The sequence below is a fragment of the Magnolia sinica genome, chromosome 12 (assembly GCF_029962835.1).
Source record: "Magnolia sinica isolate HGM2019 chromosome 12, MsV1, whole genome shotgun sequence".
Taxonomy (NCBI): domain Eukaryota; kingdom Viridiplantae; phylum Streptophyta; class Magnoliopsida; order Magnoliales; family Magnoliaceae; genus Magnolia; species Magnolia sinica.
In genome coordinates this window covers 26,351,203-26,368,752 of record NC_080584.1, presented here as the reverse complement: position 1 = coordinate 26,368,752, position 17,550 = coordinate 26,351,203, and the positions used below count along the sequence as shown (strand labels likewise).

The 17,550-nt window shown below is 35.3% G+C and overlaps 1 long non-coding RNA gene and 1 pseudogene across 1 annotated transcript; one reads left to right on the top strand and one right to left on the bottom strand.

The window, feature by feature from the left end:
- The first annotated feature begins 3,384 nt into the window (after positions 1–3,384).
- LOC131221138 (uncharacterized) lies at positions 3,385–4,986 on the top strand. Its single transcript, XR_009159024.1, has 3 exons — positions 3,385–3,484; positions 3,643–4,193; positions 4,622–4,986. It is a non-coding gene; the product is annotated as an uncharacterized LOC131221138 (long non-coding RNA).
- A 4,947-nt stretch (positions 4,987–9,933) lies between these two features.
- Positions 9,934–17,550, bottom strand: part of LOC131219992 (uncharacterized) — a 33,054-nt pseudogene continuing 25,437 nt past the window's right edge.

Below are 17,550 nucleotides of genomic sequence, written 5' to 3'. Positions count from 1 at the left end.
GGTTTTTGAAAATATTTATAGTTTTTAGAAAACATTTGATCTTTCCTTTTTGAGTTTAAGATCTCTTTCTTTACAAACGTGGGAGAAGTATTCTTTGGTTTAAGAGGAACACTCTTGTCATAGCCCAGACCGGATCGATTGCCACATTTTCTTGATCTAGATAAGAGTTTTTCTAATTTAGGATCACCTTGGGCATATTTTCAGGTTTCCTTTAAACTCAAGAGAGAAGATACTTCATGTTTTAGTTGTTCATTTTCAGATTTAAGATTTTCAAACTGGGAGGTTTTAAAATCTAAATCGCATTTTGTCTTTTCAAAATAGTCTGAAATATGGGACTTTTCTAAAACAAGAGATTCATAAATTTCTTTGAGTTTAGAAAATTTCTCTTTTTGAAGTTTCAATTTCACAACAAATTTACAACTTTCCTTGTATAGGGCATTGTAAGCATCTTGAAGATCATCTTCATTTTCATATTCACTATTCAGATTTTCTACATTAGTCGAGTCATCATTATTTGAAAAAGTGAATTTGGCTAGAGTCATAAGGGCCTTAACGACTCAGTTTCAGAATCTTCTGATTCAGAAGAGACTTTAGAATTAGAGGACTCATCCCAAGTAGCCATCATACTTTTCTTTTTTGACTTGCCCTTATTAGGACATTTGTTAGCTAAATGCTCATACGCATGGCAGTTGTAACATTTACTGTCTTTTAATGATTTTCTAGTTTTAGGTTTAGGTTTCTTTTAATTAAATGCTTTTTGAAAATCAACCCTCTTTTTACTTTTAGAATTTTTATGAAATCTCTTTGCCAAAAGAGCCATATCATCCTCAGAGTTTTCTAAATCAGAGTTTAAATCATTTTCCTAAAAACCATTTTTAGAAGTTTTTAAAGCAATAGATTTACCTTTTGGAGCTTTAAAGGTTAACTCATAAGTCTGTAATGAGCCAACTAATTCCTCAACCCTCATATTGTTCATATCACGAAGTTCCTGGATTGTGGTTACTTTAGAATTGAATCGTTCAAGAAGTGAGCATAGTATTTTAGCACATATCCTGCTTTCAGGAATTTTATCGCCTAGACCCCACATAGAGTTTACCATGTCATTTAATCTAGTATAGAAGTCCATGAACATTTCATTTTCTTCCATTTGTATTTCCTCAAATTTAGTTGTGAGGATTTGTGTCTTAGATTTCTTGACAATTGAAGTACCCTCGTGTATCATTTCTAATATATCCCAAGCATGTTTTGCACAATCACAGGATATAATTCTTTTGAATTCATCCGGTGATAGTGCACAAGTAATTGCATTTAGTGCTTTAGCATTTGCACTACTCTCAGTTTTCTGAAGTGTGGTCCAAGAGAAATACGGTGTAATTTTCATAGATTTTGAACCATCAATCCCGGTTACTTCAGTGGTAGGAGGGGTCCATTCATTCACTGTGGATAGCCACACACTTTCATCCATGGATTTGAGGAAGATCCTCATCTAGGTTTTCCAACAGGCAAAGTTGGAGCCATCAAAGGGTGGAGGCCTAGTGACGGATAGGCTATCAAAATTTGACATCTTATATATAGCTTAGATTGTTAGCTCAGGAATTAAATCCAAATAAAAAGTAATAAGAGTGAGCTATTAGGCTTTGATACCACTTGAAATGGCCAAGCTATATGTCCTAGAGGGGGGTTGAATAGGACTATGCCAAATTAAATTTAAATACTGCGGAATATGAAACAAAGAATAGATAGCACTATATACCAATCACATAATAGGAATGGAAAGCAACCTAAAATAGAGAAATAGAAACAAAAATTATTCTAAGGGCAACCTTACACCAAAAACTAAAGTTTATAGTAGGACAACCTTATTTCTAGAACAAATAGAGAAACTGAAGCTCAACGTAATAACGAGATAGCAAAAATATAATGCTAAAATGTAAATCTAAATTATTACAACATTCCCCACTGTGCTTGAAATGTAAAATTTACAACATTCACATCCACACAAACATTCCACAATTCTGAATGATAAAAGATAGGAAATATAAATCACACATCCACAACACAAAGAATTATAGTGGTTCGCCTGTGTGTTCACCAACTGTTAAACAACAGCCACACAGAATGCTACTCCACTCCTAATATCCTCATACATGGGATATCAGAGTTCACTATCAAATAGGTTTTCACAGGTTCACCCAAAACCTTCACAATTGTGTCTTTTTCAAAGGGCTTACACAATTCAAAAACCCTCACTTCTGAGTTTTTTGGCTCTCCTCAGATAACCAATAACTTTGAGATTTTTCTGGCTTAACCTCAAATAAAACCAAATAATGTAAATTACACAAATTGTAAAATACCTGATTTTCTCCTTCATTGTAGCAGCCCGGAAGAACCAAGTCGGAGAAGAGATTTGAATGTCAAAGTTCAATGTCCAATGCTCACTTTATAATGGTTCTAAGTTCTAATAGATTTTAAATTAAAACAAAAGGGCTCACTCTAATTGATTTTGATTCCAGAAAAAGGAAAACAACAATTCCTCTTTTCAGATTAGATTGGAATGCAAGAAACAAAATCAATTAACAAAGCTAAAGAAAGAGAATATTAAATATGCACACTTATGTCTCTTACTGGGTTATCATGCCATAACCTTGTGATCATAAGGCCCAAAGCCAACCTTATGTCATGGTTGAGCCAGCTTTTAAAGATTGACCGTAGCCATGTTGATCTCCAGGTTAGGTAAAAATGAATCAACGTTAATCAACATTGCTTCCTTTTCTTTCTCATTGAATTTTAGTAATCCCTGGTCAATGTTGTCGTGGATGATATTCCTAAAAACTACGTAATTATTAATAGAGTGGAATAAGTTTTATGCCATTTATAGTACTCAGTCTTTGTTAACTCCTCAACCATGTGTATTTTATAGTTAATGAAAATTTTAATGATTTTTTTCAACATTATATCAAAGATCCTATCAACCTGAGTAAAGTTGAATATATATACCTTATGAATTTTCTTTATTATTGGCTCAGTTGCTTCCGTTCTAACCAATGCCAAACATGCAAATAGTTTCCTGGCCACTACCTTGGTCGCAACTACCTCGTAATTAAGATCATAGTGGTATGTCTCAACCGACAAGTTCTTTTGCACTACTCCTTCCTAAAGATTGGCTTTATATCGGGATATTTTTCTTGTCAAATCGAATAAATCCACAAACTCCATCCCGATAAACCTTTTATGGAGTTTGTATTCCAAATCATCATGGTCGAGTTGTATGAACTCAGCCTCAGTCGTGACTACCTTGCATAAGCTTTTTTGATCTCTTAAACAGAGTAATATGATTTTCAACCGATTCACTAGGCAACTATCAGAAATGCGTAAGATCAGCCATAAAAATACTGAGATTGAGGAAAGTGAACTCTTTGATGCAAGCTTAACAAATTTGAAAGAAGATGGATCTTCACCGTCCCTAACTCTGATCAGAAAGCAGGTAGATATGCTATACCAGCTCATAAATTCACCACTTAAATGGTTAGTCTTGTAAAATATATGGAATGGTTTTTTGAAGATCTGTTTTCCCTTCCACTTCTTTATTTCTTTCATCGGTATGACATTTTGGAGTTAATCTATGTGCATATGGAAAATTAGGGATGGTATTCAGATAAACTTTCATATCTAAAAGGAAAAGTGCCTTCCTCGATAGGAATTCCAACATCAATTGCCCTGCCCTTTGGAGTTTTTGAGAAGGTTTTGTTAGATGATTCAAACTAGGTTTGTCTCATCTCATCTCATGTCACTTAAGTGTATCCAACATCAATAGAATGCTAATTCTAACATATTGACCTTTGAAACCTTTCCAAAATTATCAGAAATGACATAGGTGATTATCAAGCAAATGCTAGATGTGTATGCCTAGATGAGGGCTTCACTTGGTGAGGCATGCATTTTGTTCTCATGTTTTGATTTTTGAAGCTTTTTTTCTTTTTATTGTTTGAATTATGTAAAAGAGAGCTGATTGATGTGGTATGTTTTTGTTGTATTTTTTTAATGAGATTTTATGGATTTTTTTTTTTAATTGTTTCTTTGAGTGTGGCATTTCAGGTGAAGAGAAGGATAGATTTGGTTTATGGGGGAGGGAGTGTGGGATTGATGGGTTTGATCTCCCAAGCTGTTTATGATGGAGGCTGCCATGTTCTTAGGTAAGAAATCAGGCCCTCATAAACAAAATTTATTTATTATTTTTTTTTCAAAGTTCTGTTCATGAAAGCTTTTGGTATACCAGCTATGGATTTCTGGGATTAGTGTCTTTTTAGTATCTTTCTTTTAATGTGACTGGCAAGGTACCATGGATATAGGTCATGACAACATTATTTATTTATTTATTTATTTTTGTAAATTGATGATTTCATTAAACTTCAAAAAGTGTCATGACAGAAAATTTTCGCACAATGGAATGCTTTGTTAAGCCTCATCTTTTATTTATTTGTTTGTTTTTTCTTTTTAGTTTTTTGAGAGATGGTTAAACCTGTAATTGTGCTGTATGACATTTTCCTTCTCTTCATAAAGTGAGAACCATGGTTTAGTACAACTCTAACATGATATGCAAAATGGTTGTTTTGAACTACAGTTCTCTGTTAGAGTTTGGTGTCCTTAGATTTGAGTTGGGTTATTCAATGGAAAATCCAAATTCATTGGTTGTGTGGGAAGCAGTTGATGCATGTCTTGTTGTCATCTGATTGGGAAGAAGATAATTGAACTTGAAATATGCATTGGACAGAATGGTAACATTGGAAATATAAAAGCTACCAAGCGTAGTATGTCATCAGGTTTAGAAATGAAGCTTGATGAGCTGCGGAAAGAGCTCTCTTCAAGTCATGAAGGAATATTACCACATACCATTCTTTCCACCTAACAGATTAGCACGTTAAGCGCCAAAAAACCAACTTCCATGGAGCAGCTAAGGACTAGCTTGGTTCTGACTATCATAGGAGCAGTTTTGTGATCCACTCTTCTCGTTGCATACAAGTGGGGCAATCCAGAGTTCAAATCACTTCAGCCTTTTGATGCCACTCGTGCTAGGAGTAGACCATATAGAGGATTTATTTTTATTTATTTATTTATATTCAAGACCATTTATTGTAATAAATTTTGTTTAATATTCAGTTTTATTTGTATTGCATCATTTTTATGTTTTAAATATTTAAAAAATATAGGTTTTGATTGAATTATATATAATAAAAAATTACTGGCATGCTAAGGCCTCTCAAATCCATGTAAAGGCTTTTACCGACGCTTGTGTAAAAATCTTAGGATGCTATTTCACGAGAAAAAGTGTCCACAAACCACTTTTACCGGTGCTCTAAGTGATTTTTAGCAGCGCTTACTCGCGTCGGGGAAAAACTACAATTGCGGCGCTCAGAAAAGCGCTGGGAAAAGGTGACTAGAGCCGCTATTACTTTTAGTGACATACCCATTTATCGGCGCTTGACTAGCACTGCTAATAGAATCGCCAGCGCTTTTAGGAACCTTTACCGGTGCTTATGAGCATCGGTAAAAGTCCCATTTGTTGTAGTGGGGGGATACACAATGGATAATAAAGACCGGTGACAAAAGTCCTACAATGGAGATGCAGATGCTACTCCAACTGTGAGGAACAATGGTGTCTACTAATCCCTAGAGATGCAATTTGTTGAATCTTTAAGCAATGAAACATGAGAGGAAATGGTAACAACTCAATTCAATAAAGAGGAAATGGCCTAAGTGGGGCCATTTGAATGGACTACTACAGGTACACCTTTCTTTTCATTATTCTAAATTTGTCATTTGTTGAAAGGGGAGTGAGATTGGAAGGGGTAGAAGGGACACCATGCCAACATGGCCAAAATATAGATACCAACTTGATCCAAAACTTTTGTAACCCCAGGAAAGAAATAAATGATAAACGTTCGATTCCTCCAATTTCCTATTGTGTGGTCTACTTGAGCATTGGATCAACCTCATTTTTTGGACTCATGTCCTAACGTGAGTGGGAAAAAATGGATGGACGGCATGGATCAAACACATAGATAATAGTGGGCCCAAAAACGTTTACAAAGGTAGGTAATAACTACTCATTTAGCACTTATTTACCTCATAAATGAGAAAACAAACAGGCCTTTGATCATTTTAATTGATGTCTACAAAATTCGTTAGGAATCTATATTTTACCAAATAATGCCTCCATGTTTAGAAACGGCATGGAGGTAGTGTCTAAGGGATGAAATTAAAAAATGGCCTCATTTATTTCTTTCTTTAAAAAAGTAGTGAAACTGGGCCCACATGGTATGTGTATAACATGTAACAACATATGCACCACACCAACATGAGCAAAACATCAGGTCAATCAAATCATTAAGTGGACTAAACTTGAATTGAAATATTTTGAATGGTGTATATTATTTTTTAGAGTTAGGATCCTCTTCTGTTTATGACAAAGGAAATCCTATTTACATGCATTGTGTTTGGGTCACATCATCACTACCAATATTTAATGCAACAATCAATGACGTGGCCCAATCACAATGCAAGCAAAAAGGATTTTCATGTTTGTAACAATTAGAGGACCTGGATTCTTTTTTTTTTAATGTATTTTCCCACTTTATGATTGGATCTGACAGATTTCGGTTTGTCTGTTAATAATGTTGGCATGCATCTATTGTCCAAGTTGGATTTGAGACATACCACATGGTGTGTGTGGTATTCAACCTATTAAGAAGTATCATCCCATCTTGAAATTTAGATGCCCCAAAGATCAGGCTGATCCACCATATCTCATGGGTGACCACTTCAAATTTGGAGGTTTTTGAGTAGTTTGTCAATTGTTTTCTATTGTGTAGCTCACCTAGTGATTAGATATGCCTAATTTTTAGAGCATCCAATCATCAAATTGGGAGGCACTTACATGGGCTGGATGGATTATACAAAATATCACGTGTCCTCTAGAGTATAAGCAGGTGAACAGGGAAATAAGCAAGGTGGATGGCAGATGAGCAACTTTTTACAACTGGATGAATAACTTTTTACATGCAAGGGTATCATGTGCAGAGGAACCAGAGTAATAACTTTGGGCAGACATGTTCGTATTTAATACTGCTCATCTGGTTGTCCTATTATCTGATGGACCATGCTCTTATAGGTGATCAGATGATCCTATCCATCTAATGATGAAAGATGAAGAGCTACAACCAACGGTCAAAAGTTGAAGGGGCTCAATTAGATGGTAGGATCATCTAATGGGGAAAACCTCTAGGGCATATCCATTGACCATGGGGCCCACCATATGATAAACTTGGATCACTAAAAGTGGGCACAATGACAACAGATCCCATACCATGCCTGCATTGAAATTTCCATATAATGATCTTACAACCCATCAAGATGAGCGTAATCTTGGGAAAACAAGAAGGGGCCTGATCCAGTTCAAACAATTCTAAATTGAGATTTAGATACAAATTGATATGTGAGGCCCACCATGATGTTTTACTGACATCACTAAATAATATAAAATCATACCTAAGACCTTTAAGTAGCAAACATGAGTTTCGTAATGGCCTGATTTTTATCATCCGATAAGGATACATCTTTTAAATGGATTTAAATGTAAATGTATGAAAGAACTTAGGCCCCACATACAGTCTAGAATCTGTTAAAGGGGGGATGTCCCCATCGCAACTATTCCCTGTGGTGTGGACCACCTGAGTTTTGGTTTAGCTTGATTTTTAGGAACCACCTAGAAAAATAGGAGGCCCTAATGATGGATGAACATTGAAACATTATGGTGGGCCCCACACGCCAATTTATACCTTGAGCTTAATGTATAAAGGTTTGTAGACGATCCCACAAACACGAAAAAGTGGAGCTTTGAGAAATTCCATACTCATAACAACAATTTCCATGAGAATTGACCACCTACAGCTGGCTCTATGCCAAGCATGCAACCCCATCTCTCACCAAAAAGTATCACTTCTGTGGGACATCTAAGCCATGTGAATGGTGGGACCCACCATCAAAATTATGAACCCTGAAGCATGCCCTTTTTGTAAATTTATATTACCATCTAATTCATTCAAAGGAGTCTTCACACCAAGACGAACCTAGTATTATCTACTACATACTAGTAATATACAACCAATATTGGGGCACCATACCATAAGCTACAAAATTTCATGTCCCCCTAAATAATATATATATTATAAGTTATTTATTTTTATTTACATTCGCAAATACATTCATCATGCATCCAACTATTAACAACATTTATAAAAAATAAAAGATATCCAACCAACTCTTAATAATAATTTGCAACTTAACCTACTGGGAACCGTCATGCACCGTAATGTCTTATGGCAGAGCGGGTTCTAAGGAGTTACAAGTTGACCCTGATGACAACATATAAATGAAGCGATAAAGATATAAATGATTCAAGATTAATTTAAGGTTTCGAGAACTTACATCCACCTCACTCTTACTGCTAAGTAGTCCTGATGAAAATGCATCCACACTACAAAAAGGGAAAAAAAAGAATTTGTGGCTGCACCGATACGGTCTAGTATGAACGGCTACCTACGTACCCAATGTTCGGAAGATTGGGATCAAGCCACTATGTAGTTCTTAATATTTAAATCAGAACATTTTACGCATAAGCTGAGAAAAAATCAAAACAAATCATAATATAAATATGTGTACCTTCAGTTACACATAAGAAGATGAAAAGCTGAAACAAATCACTAGATTAGTCAAGCAAAACTACTAAATAATTCAGGATAAAGATTTAGTCAAATAATATCCAAAATAACCTCAAACACAATCCACATCCTGACCAAATTTAAAAAGTATGTTCTTAACTTAAGAAAAGTTTTAAGTAAACTCCTTAAATATCTATAGAATTCACTAAACATGGAGGAGTTAAGTCCACCATATCTAGAAGTACTCACCTTCCATGCAGCCTAAACCAATTGGAATTCATGAAGGCTATTGAAACCCTAACACAGTGAGAACTACTTGAGGTCCACCAAATCAAAGGGAAAATATCATCGCATTGACACCGACAAGAAGAGCTTTTCTTGGGAAGAATGGGAGACCATACTCGACCAAAGGTAATCAGAGCCGAAAAAAGAAATTAAATATGGAAGTTTGTAAACTAGATGCCCCATAATGTGGAATGGCCAGATAATGCTCGTTTGGATTCAAATCACAATCCAGTTACTTACAATTTCAACTTGAAATGAATATAATTGTATTTGGGTCATCTCCTCCTGATAGAACTGAATGTTCACAATTTAATTCAGTTATGCGTCCAAACAAGACCCAAGCAAGAATAAAAACCACATTCTGTTACTAGAAAAAATCGACAAAGCTCCTTAACAAAACAGAAATGGGACTGATGGGATTCGTCAAGCTTGGATGACTCAATTCTGAAACAAGACTGTAACATCTAGCAAAATTAAAGATAGAACCAACTACAAAAGCAGGTGGCCATAAACTTAAGAAACTATGCAATTGAAAAAGCCCACCAAAACGAATTAAAATTTTAGTCTCTTTAATTTTGCTAGAAGTGATGAAAAATTGTAGCTGTGTTGGATGCACAAAGTGATTTGAATTGCAGACATTCAGATTAATAAAATAGTAGTGATCTTCCAACTTGAAAGTAACATAATTGCAATCAGGCTAGCCATTGCAATATGACTCGATTGTACATCCAGACACAATCTAAAGTAGTATAAACATGTGGGCAGCCACTAAGGCTGAGGAAATTGAAAACATGTATGAAATAACAAAGATAATCATGGGAAGGCCCCGCCAATATCAGAGATGGAATTCAAAAAAGGCAATCACTAAAAATTTAAAATTTTCAAGAGTCCCACCCAACTATAACTTAAGAGATGAAAAATCCAGCTAAAATCAATCAATCTAAAAGAGACAAACCCACAAATCAAATACTCCAAGAAGGTAAATATGACCTAAAACTACACACCCAAAATAATAATAATAATAATAATAATAATAATAATAATAATAATAATAATAATAATAATAATAATAATAGAAATGCTATTGTATTAGAGAAAGCCAATCTATTTAAAACTATAAAAGGCAGCCAAAATAGAATACCAAGGAAAAGCATATGAGCCCAAAAATAGAAAAGGAAGTCACTATTAACACCCACCCTTCTGATTTGCATGCACCCATTTTCAACTTTTGTGAATTTTAGTACAAAAATGGAAAAATGGGTGCATGAAAATCAATCAATTAGGGGTTTATATTCTTTCCCCAAGGGGAAAAAACACATCAAGAGCAATTCCAATTCCCCAAATGGAAAAATAGGTGCATGTAAATCCATCAGGGTGGATGTAAATATCATTTCCAAAATACAAAGTAATATCAATAAAAATGATATCCACCATATCCATATCAAAAATCCAAAATTTTAAAAATTAAAAGAAAAAAATTACCAACTTGGAGAGGTGATGTGCTTCTGCAGCCTCTCATTTCCCGAATTGCTCTCCACACTTATGTCAACTCACAATAGAAGAAGATCCATTTAAATCAGCCTCATGAGAAGCTCTTGGAGCTGATGAAACAGCAGCAACTCCACCACCACCACCACTAGAAACAACATTTGAAATAGCAGAACCTCCAAAGTTAGGGACTTCTCTATCTGAAAGGAAGCTAGGAGTAGCCTTCTTTAGAGGGGTAGCAACACCACCACCCCTGTAAGCTAGATTGTAGTGTAAGGTCTGGTGCCCCCCTGGGCCAGGTGTACCAGGCCTAAGTTTTCCAACAAAGGTAGACCCACCACTATCTGATTTGGTGCACCCCCATAGCCGGTTATCTTCAGATCACATATGGAGTTGCTAAGGATGACTTCATGGGTGATTGGGTTGAGGAACTCACTACTCCCAATAGACCTTGGGCTGCAGCTTAGGGACTTCTCCAAGTGCCTCTTGCTGCTCCCATGGATTACATCTTTGAGGTTGGAGATGGACCTTGAACACCCAGACCTGCCTGTCTTCTTTGTGAGGATGGCGCTTAGATGGCTCTTGGCCATCTAAGCGCCTTTGGATCATGCACATCCGACGACTCAGATTTGCAGTGGAGAGATCTCTTCAAAGCAAACCAAACTGTTGGCACTCTCTCTCTCTCTCTAATTTCTATCTAGAGCCCATTTCATTCTATCTGTGCTGGCTGCTTTCCACCATTAACGCTGAGAAAAGAAGCTAAAAATCAATGAAAAAGATATTCTTTCATTCCATGTCTCCTCTCTCTTAGAAATCAAACAACAATTGAAAAACTCAACCAGTGAGAAATATCTAAGAAGAACCCATTTCAAAATCTCCCCCACCATCTTCCAACATTAGATCCTACTGAAGAAATCCAACTCAATATAAAAGCATTTTTTTCTATAGAATATTAAGACCAACCCACTTTAAAATCTTCATAAAGACACCCCCAAAAGAACGCATAATAATAATAATAATAATAATCTCAAAATAGCTAAAAGCTGCTTCCTTCAAGAAAATCTCCAAGCAATCTTTCAGCAGTAGAGCTTATTGAAGAAACCCAACTCAACAAGAACCTAGTGACAGATTATCTGAAACAGGTTTTCTCCAAATGAGATAGAAATGCCAGATATTGACTCAGAAAGCAGAAACCAAGAAAACAAAATGAAGAAAAGCAGATGGAAATTCAAGAGAAGAGAATCTTTGGCTCTTTCATGGAGCCATGAAACCCAAGATGAAAATAAAGAAAGCAAATAATGTTTGATTAGTTGAGTATTAATAATGAAAAAACCCATTCATACTTTGGCAGATCAAGGCCATCCAAACACAGGCACATAACTAGTTTTCACGTGAGATGAATGCACCAGAATCCAAATTGTTCAAACAAAGGGTCCCACTATTTTGATAGTATGATTTAAATTTTTTGTATACATGGTCTAAAGAAACATCATGCATATGCGTGGATGAGGGTCCATATCGAATCAGGAATCCACAAATTACTAAATCCCCAAATCCTTAAAATCCCTAAATCCCTAAATGAGGGTTCACATCGAATTAGGAATCCACAAATTGCTAAATCCCTAAATCCCTAAATCGGTATTGAGATTGAGAGAGATTGAGAGAGAGGGAGAGAGACAGAGAGAGAGAGCTAGCCTTCAACCGAGCTTCAAAGAGAGAGAGAGAGAGAGAGAGAGAGAGAGAGAGAGAGAGAGAGAGAGAGGGCATACGTGGGTAGGGCGCTCGGCAATGTTAGGTGAATAGATTAGAGAGAGTGGAAGAGAGAGACGAAGAGAGGAGGGAGAGCGTGCGCGAGAGAGAGAGAGAGAGAGAGAGAGAGAGAGAGAGAGAGAGACGAGAGGGTGCGAGAGAGACAGAGAGAGAGATGAGAGGGTGCGAGAGAGACAGACAGAGAGACAAGAGGGTGCGAGAGAGCCAGAGAGAGAGAGAGAGAGAGAGAGAGGGAGAGAGAGAGAGAGAGTAGACGCTGAAAGAAATAGGGCGTCTCTCTAGACGCCCTAATTCCCTCTTATGTCACTAAGTTCTGTGGGCCCCACTATGATGTATGTGTTATATTCACACCGTTCATCCATTTTGAGATATCATTGTAAGTCACGAGCCAAATAATGAGGCAGATAAAAATTTGTAGTGGACCCCACCATAGAAAACAGTGGGGAGAGTGATTCCCATTGTTGAAACTATCCTAAGGCCCAACGTAATGTTTATTTGAAATCTAACCTGTTCAAAAGTTAAAAAAGACATGAAGTAAGGGAAAATAAAAATATTAGCTTGATCTAAAACTTTTGTGGCCTTTAGAAGTTTTTAATGGTGGGCGTCACTGTCCCACTATTTTCTATGCTGGGGTCATTAGAGCTTTGAATTTAACTCATTCTTTGGATATTGCCCTAAAATGATCTCTCCAAATGGATGGAAGGTGTGGATACCGAACATACATCATGGTGGGGCCCACGGAATTTGCTGACATCACTTCAGTGCCTAGTCTCGCTACTCCCCCTGACACCAGCCCTGTGGCTGGTGGTTGGTGCTCTGTGGCCCCCACCATGATGTATATATTTCATCCATTTCGTTCATCCATTTTTAAAGATCATTTTAGGGATTTATTCTAAAAAGAGAGGTATATAAATCTCAGGTGGACCACACCACATGAAAACAATAGTGATTGGATATCCATCATTAAAATCCTCCTAAGGCCCACTGTACTGTTTATTTGACATCCAATCTATTTATTAGGTCATACAGGCCTAGATGAAGGGGAAAAACAAAAATCATCTCGATCCAAAACTTTTATGGCTCCCAAAATGTTTTTAATGGTTGATGCTTCTTGTAATGTGGTCCATTTCAGATTGGGATATACCTCATTTTTGGTCTCATGTTGTAAGATGATCTTTAAAAATAGATAGACGGCATGGATTAAACACATACATCATGGTGGGGCCCACAGAGCACCGACCACCAGCCATTGGCTGGTGTTAGGGGGAGTAGCCAATCTGTTCCCCTTATTTGTGGTATGATCCATTTAATCTTTGGATATGATTCATTTTTTTGATAATTCTCTAAAATGATCTCGAAAAATGGATGAACAGTGTGGGTTGATCCCAAATTTTCTGTAAATCCAAAAATCAGGTGGACCATGCCACACGAAACAGTGTAGAATAATGATTTCCACCATTGATACCTTCCTTGGGCCCACAGTAATGTTTATTTTCCATCTAACCTGTTCATAATATAAAAAAGATATGAATGAAGAGAAAATAGAAACATCAGCTTGATCCAAAACTTCTATTACCTCTAAGAATTTTTCAATGGTGTGGTCCACTTGAGCTATGGATATGCTTCCTTTTTGTTCTTTAGACCTCAAAATATCTGTTAACATAGATGAATGGAGTGGATAAAATAAATAAATAACGGTCGACCCCACAAAGTCTACTCTAGTAAGAGTAATGAGTAACTCACCTAAATGTAGTGGAGAGGGTTTTCTGTAAAACATTCATAATCATATATTGGGCTTGCCTAAATGTGATTCACATATCAAACCCACTCATTATGTGTGTCCCACTTGGATGAGGGGTCAGACCAAGTTTCAGCCACATCCAAAACTCGATCATGTGGGCCCCACCAAGTGCTTTTATATTTTTTAGGATATCATTACATGGTTTTAAATGGTATGGCCCACCTGAGTTTTGTATACCAATGATTTTTGAGATATCTCATAACCTAAAGGGGACACATTAAATGCACAGTGTTAATGTTCGACACACATCATGATGGGGCCCACAAAACTTACTAATATCAATTCTTAGGTTCTCGCGAGGTCAATAAGTTGGGTCACAATTTTGATCAAAATATTTGGCCCATTTTATATGTCTGGTCCATTCACTCTATTTTACTGATCAATACCCTTAATTTAACTAGTTACTCGCCTCGATTAGGCTTCATATGAGAAAGATATTGGGCATACAAGATTGATCAACAATTTGAGTGAAATTTGATTTAAACATCTGAAGTTATTTGCTCTTCAATATGGACTAATTAGATTGTCCAAAAATGGTTGAAGGTTCAATTAGTGGATGTGCCTATTAATTTATTAAATTTTTTTTCACAGATAAATTTCAATTTCCATTTAAAAATAACAATTTTTTTAAAATGCATATTTTTTTTACTCTTAATTTTTCTTTGAAAACTTTTAACAAAATATCAATTTTATTATAAAATATTTCAAAAAAAATTAAAATACAAATTCTGAATTTTTATTTTCAATATCTCTAAAATTTTCTCAAATTTTAATATTTTTTCTCAAAAATTCCAAAATGCCGATTTTTTTTTCTTCAAAAGCATCATTTTGTTGTCAACTTTTCAATTTTCTTTTTTTAATATTTCAAAATCTCAGTGTTTTTATAAATAACTTTTTCTTTTAATTTCAAATTTTGAACATTTTCAATTATTTTTCAAAATCACAAAAATTTTCAACTTCTTTATTTTTCATTTCAAAACGAAATTAAAAAATTTCAGTATCGATTTTTTAATATCATTTTATTTTAAAATTTTCAATTCTTTCTAACTTCACCATTTTTTTCAAACTTGTCAATTTTTATCGAACTTCTTAATTTTATTTTTATTTTTCAAAATACAAACTCTCATTTTCTTTTTCAAAATATTTTCATTTTTCAACATTGTCAAAAATTTCACATTTTCTAAAATCTTTTTAATTTTCCTTTTTAGGATATTATTTTTTCTCAAAATCAAATTCTTTTTTTTTTTTTTTCAAAATTATCAACTTTATTCAATATTCTTTTTTTTTTGCCACAAAATAGATTTTTATTAAATCACGATTTTTATTTTTTTCAAAATCTCTCTCTTTTTTTTTTTCTCAAACATTATTAAAATTTTAAACTTCTCAATATTCTTTTTCATGTGATATTACAAATCATTTAAATATTAGTTTTAAATTTAAAAAAATAATAATTTCCACTCAATTGATATAAAAACAAAATATTTTTTTTTTCGCATTCAATTAATTGTTAAAAAATAATCTTAGATACAAATATGTACAATTAAACCACTGAAATTCTATTAAAAAACAATTATTAGACTACAAAAAAACAATTTTCCACCATATTCTTAAAAAAATGAAAAAAATAAATGTAAGGCAAAAGTCCTTTTACGACGGATCATGATCCATCGCAAAAGCAACTAAAAATCGTTGCAAATTGCTATTTTGGGCAGGAATTTGTGACTGATCATTGTCTATCGTAAAATCAAATTTGCGACAGATTTAGTCCGTCGCCATTTTACGACGGACCACAATCCGTCGTAAATCAGATTTTAGTGACGGATTTGTCTGGTGCAAAATTCCACCGACTTCTGAACTACGGATTTTCGAGAGGTGGGATTGGCGACAAATTAAATCCGTCGTTAAACTAAGTGATTTTTGCGACGGGCGAAGTTTGTTGCAAAATCCGTCACAAATTCACAATTTTGGCGTACTGCCAAGCCTTCAAAGAAAGTTCATACTTAAATTACAGCTAAAACTCCCTAAAAATCATAACTTATGATAAATAGTAAATTTACTATTTGTAGTCCTATATGGCTTAACCACGTTATTCTCCTAATTTTTCTGAACACTTCTTGTTGGACACAAACTCCTAAAGCCCAACAGATGAAGAGTTATAATCAAACCAAAACTTATTAAAGATAATAAACATGGAAATAGACATGGAATTCGACTGTCGATATGATGGGAATCTCGCAAATTTGGCATGGGCAACCTTGCATAGCCGGGTTGGTTGGCTAAAGTAGCTCGTCCTACCTCAAAATCGTATATGGTACGTCGGGTGACTCATTCCGATTTGTGAGATATGCATGTTTTAAGGTTCTGACGGTCTTGATGACTTCTGCCTTCTATCGGGCCTTCTCTAGTCCATCTTGGACATGAAAGTATCCACGACCCGCTCTTCATCAATCCCCTCCACTTCAAAAGAATTTGTCCTCAAGTTCTCATGCTGTTTTGGTTCTTGATATTCGGTTTAGTGCACCATAATGATACCCAGATCAAAAGTTATGGTCAATTTATGTTTCACCATTTTTTGGTCCAACCATTCTAGGAACATATCGGTGCCACGTCCTACATTAGACCCTTCTGCTTGGAAAAAACTCATCGTCAAGTTACTCAAGGGACTTGGTTCATGATTCTGAGATAACTTTTAATGCTGATGTTTATTAGCTCTTTTCTTGTACTTAGCATTAGGCTCTTGAGCTAAGATAATACATGTACTCATGATTTCCTTGACTTGTCTAGTATCGATCAGTTCCTTTACTTCTGCCTTTAAGATATCACATGCTTTCTGATAATGTGGGCAATTAGGCAAACTTGCCCTTGAAACAAGATCAATGTGGTTTTGTATATCTCGTATGGGAGGCAATTTATTAGGAAGTTCATGAAGCACAATCGCCTTAAAACTCCTGCAACACTGGTTTCAAATCCTTTGGGATGTTCATAGGCTCCATATATTCTTTCTTTTCAACTAATACATATATATCTCCTGTTTTCTCAGATTGTTTAACAAAAGCCTATTCAGTTGTGAGATATTGTCCCTCCACTTTAGAAGTCTTGGGTTGGTTCTCCCTTCCCATAGGGGTGAGGATAATCTTTTTACTATCTTTAATAAATATAAATATGTTATCCCAATCTCTATGTGTAGCATCAATATTATTTTTCCAAGGTTGACCAAGTAACATGTGACAAGCTTCCATGTCGACCATGTCACATATTACTTCATCCTTATAATATTTATCAATCGAAAAGGATATATGACATCGTTCGATTACCTCTGTTTCATTGACCTCCTTGATCCATTCAATCGTGTACGAAGATGGGTGCCTTTCTATTTTTAGTTGTAGCTTTTCCACCATTATTTTTCGACAACAAATTCTCATCGCTCCTAACATCGATGTTCACATTGCAGACCTTTTGGTATGCAGTGTACCTTGTTTGAAAGATGTT